Consider the following 5400-nt stretch of genomic DNA (forward strand, 5'->3'; position numbering starts at 1 on the left):
AGGCCAACATCATCCTGATACCAAAGCCTGGCAGAGACACAACAAAAAAAGAGAATTTTAGACCGATATCCCTGATGAACATCAATGCAAAAATCCTCAATAAAATACTGGCAAACTGGATTCAACAGCACATCAAAAAGCTTATCCACCATGATCAAGTGGGCTTCATCCCTGGGATGCAAGGCTGGTTCAACATTCGCAAATCAATAAACGTAATCCAGCATATAAACAGAACCAAAGACAAGAACAACATGATTATCTCAATAGATGTAGAAAAGGCTTTTGACAAAATTCAACAGCCCTTCATGCTAAAAACGCTCAATAAATTCAGTATTGATGGAACGTACCTCAAAACAATAAGAGCTATTTATGACAAACCCACAGCCAATATCATACTGAATGGGCAAAAACTGGAAAAATTCCCTTTGAAAACTGGCACAAGACAGGGATGCCCTCTCTCACCACTCCTATTCAACATAGTGTTGGAAGTTCTGGGTAGGGCAATCAGGCAAGAGAAATAAATAAAGGGTATTCAGTTAGGAAAAGAAAAAGTCAAATTGTCCCTGTTTGCAGATGACATGATTGTATATTTAGAAAACCCCATTGTCTCAGCCCAAAATCTCCTTAAGCTGATAAGCAACTTCAGCAAAGTATCAGGATACAAAATTAATGTGCAAAAATCACAAGCATTCTTATACACCAGTAACAGACAAATAGAGAGCCAAATCATGAATGAACTTCCATTCACAATTGCTTCAGAGAGAATAAAATACCTAGGAATCCAACTTATAAGGGATGTAAAGGACCTCTTCAAGGAGAACGACAAACCACAGCTCAGTGAAATAAAAGAGGACACAAACAAATGGAAGAACATACCATGCTATGGATAGGAAGAATCAATATCGTGAAAATGGCCATACTGCCCAAGGTGATTTATAGATTCAATGCCATCCCCATCAAGCTACCAATGAGTTTCTTCACAGAATTGGAAAAAACTGCTTTAAAGTTCATATGGAACCAAAAAAGGGCCCACATTGCCAAGACAATCCTAAGTCAAAAGGACAAAGCTGGAAGCATCACTCTACCTGACTTCAAACTATACTACAAGGCTACAGTAACCAAAACAGAGATATAGCATGGTACTGGTACCAAAACAGAGATATAGACCAATGGAACAGAACAGAGTCCTCAGAAATAATGCCACACATCTACAGCCATCTGATCTTTGACAAACCTGAGAGAAACAAGAAATGGGGAAAGGATTCCCTATTTAATAAATGGTGCTGGGAAAATTGACTAGCCATAAGTAGAAAGCTGAAACTGGATCCTTTCCTTACTCCTTATACAAAGATTAATTCAAGATGGATTAGAGACTTAAATGTTAGACCTAATACCATAAAAACCTTAGAAGAAAACCTAGGTAGTACCATTCAGGACATAGGCATGGGCAAGGACTTCATGTCTAAAACACCAAAAGCAAAGGCAGCAAAAGCCAAAATCGACAAATGGGATCTAATTAAACTAAAGGGCTTCTGCACAGCAAAAGAAACTACCATCAGAGTGAAAAGGCAACCTACAGAATGGGAGAAAATTTTTGCAATCTACTCATCTGACAAAGGGCTACAGAACCTACAAAGAACTCAGACAAATATACAAGAAAAAAACAAACAACCCCATCAAAAAGTGGGCAAAGGATATGAACAGACACTTCTCAAAAGAAGACATTCATACAGCTAACAGACACATGAAAAAGTGCTCATCATCACTCGCCATCAGAGAAATGCAAATCAAAACCACAATGAGATACCATCTCACACCAGTTAGAATGGCAATCATTAAAAAGTCAGGAAACAACAGGTGTTGGAGAGGATGTGGAGAAATAGGAACACTTTTACACTGTTGGTGGGATTGTAAACTAGTTCAACCATTATGGAAAACAGTATGGTGATTCCTCAAGGATCTAGAACTAGATGTACCATATGACCCAGCCATCCCACTACTGGGTATATACCCAAAGGATTATAAATTATGCTACTACAAAGACACATGCACACGTATGTTTATTGCGGCACTATTCACAATAGCAAAGACTTGGAATCAACCCAAATGTCCATCAGTGACAGACTGGATTAAGAAAATGTGGCACATATACACCATGGAATACTATGCAGCCATAAAAAAGGATGAGTTTGCGTCCTTTGTAGGGACATGGATGCAGCTGGAAACCATCATTCTTAGCAAACTATCACAAGAAGAGAAAACCAAACACCGCATGTTCTCACTCATAGGTGGGAACTGAACAATGAGATCACTTGGACTCGGAAAGGGGAACATCACACACCGGGGCCTATCATGGGGGGGAGGGAGGGACTGCATTGGGAGTTATACCTGCTATAAATGATGAATTGATGGGTGCTGATGAGTTGATGGATGCAGCACACCAACATGGCACAAGTATACATATGTAGCAAACCTGCACGTTATGCACATGTACCCTAGAACTTAAAGTATAATAAAAAAAAATAAAAAAATTAAAAATTAAAAATTAAAATAAATAAATAAATAAATAAATAAAAGTTAACTTTGTGATGCCTGTTAGATATTTAAGTTGTAATATGAACAGTGTACAATAATAGTTGTAATATAAACAGTGTACAATAATACTTAACTACCTAAAGGCTTTGGTGAGAATATTAAAGGCCATACCTAAAGGCTTTGGTGAGAATACTAAAGCCTTTATCTGTATTAGTTATTATTATGATTTAACCTTTTCTGATGCTAAACTCTCACTTGGATGTTGTTTAAATCACACACACACACACAAAAAAAAAACAATCAAAAAGACTTTAAGAAGTACAGAAAAGAAATGCTTTTATGTACTTCTTGATACCTAATACAGTGTAATACAGTTGCACTGCTGGCAACATAGACTTTACAAAAAAAATTAGTTGTATGAATAAATACTAAACAATTAGAGATAATTGGAATGAATAATACAATAAGTAAGCTACAATCTGTAAATCCATCTTGTACATGTTCTTGGCTTTTTAATGTCTACTAAGTACCCTAACCTGCAACAAGTACAATCAGCAACACTTGTCATCGAAGTCATGCAAAGTAAATGCAGCTTTCACTCATTTGGGGAACTATTGAAAAATGCTGATGTCTTGGCTCTGTCAGAGATTTTTATTCAATTGGTGGGATTCTGGCAACTATATTTTATTAAATTCCCTAATGCATTCTAATTCTAGGATTAAAAACTCTTCTTGATCTTATATGAAAGCATGAAAACTGAAGACCTGGGAATATTATAAAATTTCTTTTTAGAATAACATTTTAATCTTTTTAAATACACCTCATAAAAAACTTCAAATTCTGCAACAGATGCAACATTTTTACTTTAAAAATTAATGTCTCATCTTTTTAAAGATAAAACAGTTTTTTTGATTCAAAGTTGAAAGCTGCAAATGATTATAGATATACTAAATATATTTCTGCACAGTTTAATTTGAATTTCAATGAACAATAACAAGGATTTCTTATTCTTCTCCACAATAAGACAGAAAATCCTGGTTACCTCTGAGAAAGTAAGGACAAGAAAAGAATTGAGTGGGAAGAACAAAATTTCAGTTGCATTCAGAATAATTTTTCTTTTCATTAGTAACTTAAAAAAATTGAGGTATGATTATATGTGGTGAAACCTATTTTAAGTGGCTATGTCAATCTGTTATCAGGATAGAAATACATAGTGTTTCCATAATCCCCTAAATATGGAAACCTAATTTAGTCCAATAGGCAGGAAGGAACTTTATGGTTTTTTTTTATCAGGAAAAGACAGACATGCACATAAAAGCAGTGTACAGCTAAAATGAGAATGAAAAAAATTAAAGCAAAATTAAAGCTCTTTCCACCAGTTAAAAATAAAAGGCATGGAGTATATAAGTTCAGTAAGATATAAATAAACAGAGAGAAAGAAAACAAATCCTGTAATATAGAAAGCCCTATATTATTGCAATGTGTATACGCATACACTTGTTGTCAGGTTTCACTCTTTAATGTTTAATGCCTTATGATGATTATATCTGTAGTTCATTAAGACACCTTCTTACAAACAGAAATGTCCCTACGTATAAGAACCACATCTTTGGGAAGGGAAATAACACATGAGGGAGTTATTACAGTGTTGAGGGCATTGAGAGGTGAGAAACAAACAAAAAAGACAACAGTCCTGTGAAAATGAAAGCAAAACCTAAACATAGGTTAATAACAGCTAAAAATAATTCAAGAAATGTAAATTATTATTAACAATGTTAATTTTTTTTAGTGAATATTGACTCATTGAAAATAACACAGAAATTTTTTCTAATTTCTGAGTCAGAGACAAAGTGGTCCTTGCTAAGTGAAAGTAATATTAAATTAATGTGAACTGTTAAGAATAACATGATATATGTGTCTAAACTTTTTTTCTAAAAAATATTTATTGATAATATATTTTTGGTGTGCTTTGAGAAATCTACGAATTCACTCTTTTCTGAAACTCAAAAAATGCACAGTTGTCTCTAATTTTAAAATAATAAAAAAGTTATCTCATTACCCAGAAAAGAAAACATTTTTAAACCCACATCTACTATCCATTGTAATAGCTATATGCATGTGTAATACAGGTATAATATATATAATATGCCTGGGAAGTATACGCACTGTTTGCTGAATCCTGGTAACCTGAGAAGGTATAGAATTAGTGGGAATAGTTTTAAAGAAATTCAGGTATAATTCTATATGGTGAAAACATATTTTAAGTGGCTATGCCAATCTGCTATCAGGGTAGAAATACACAGTTTTTCCATCATCCCAGGAAGTTTCCCCTGGCCCTAAGTTGATCACCCTTTCCAGAAATAACCACTCATCTAAGTTGATGAATAGTTTTTACCTGTTCATATAGAATCATATGGCATATACTCTGAAGTCTTTAGCTATATTCACATGGCTAAATTCTTTTGAAATTTATCTACATTGTTGGAAACATTGCTGTGTAATCTATTCATGACTACAGTTTATTTATCCATCTCCCATTGAAGGATGTGGCTGTTTCTAGTTTGAGACTACTACAAATAAAAGTCCTACGATATTATTTGTGCAAGAATTTCTGAAGACATCTTTTTTTTCCTCTCTTGGATAAGACATAGTAATAGTGTTTGTGGCAGATGCACATTTAATATTTTCATAAATTGCTAAATAGTTTTCTAGGGTACCATTTGGAATAACTTTACACTCCCACTAATGATGTATGAAAATTTCTTGCTGTTCTACATCCTAATTAACATTTAGGTTTTTTTTTTTTTTCAGTCATTTTGATTTTAGCCATTCTAGAGTGTGTTTCACAGTATATCACGCTGGTTT

The sequence above is a fragment of the Piliocolobus tephrosceles genome, chromosome 3 (genome assembly GCF_002776525.5).
Source record: "Piliocolobus tephrosceles isolate RC106 chromosome 3, ASM277652v3, whole genome shotgun sequence".
In the NCBI taxonomy this organism is placed as follows: domain Eukaryota; kingdom Metazoa; phylum Chordata; class Mammalia; order Primates; family Cercopithecidae; genus Piliocolobus; species Piliocolobus tephrosceles.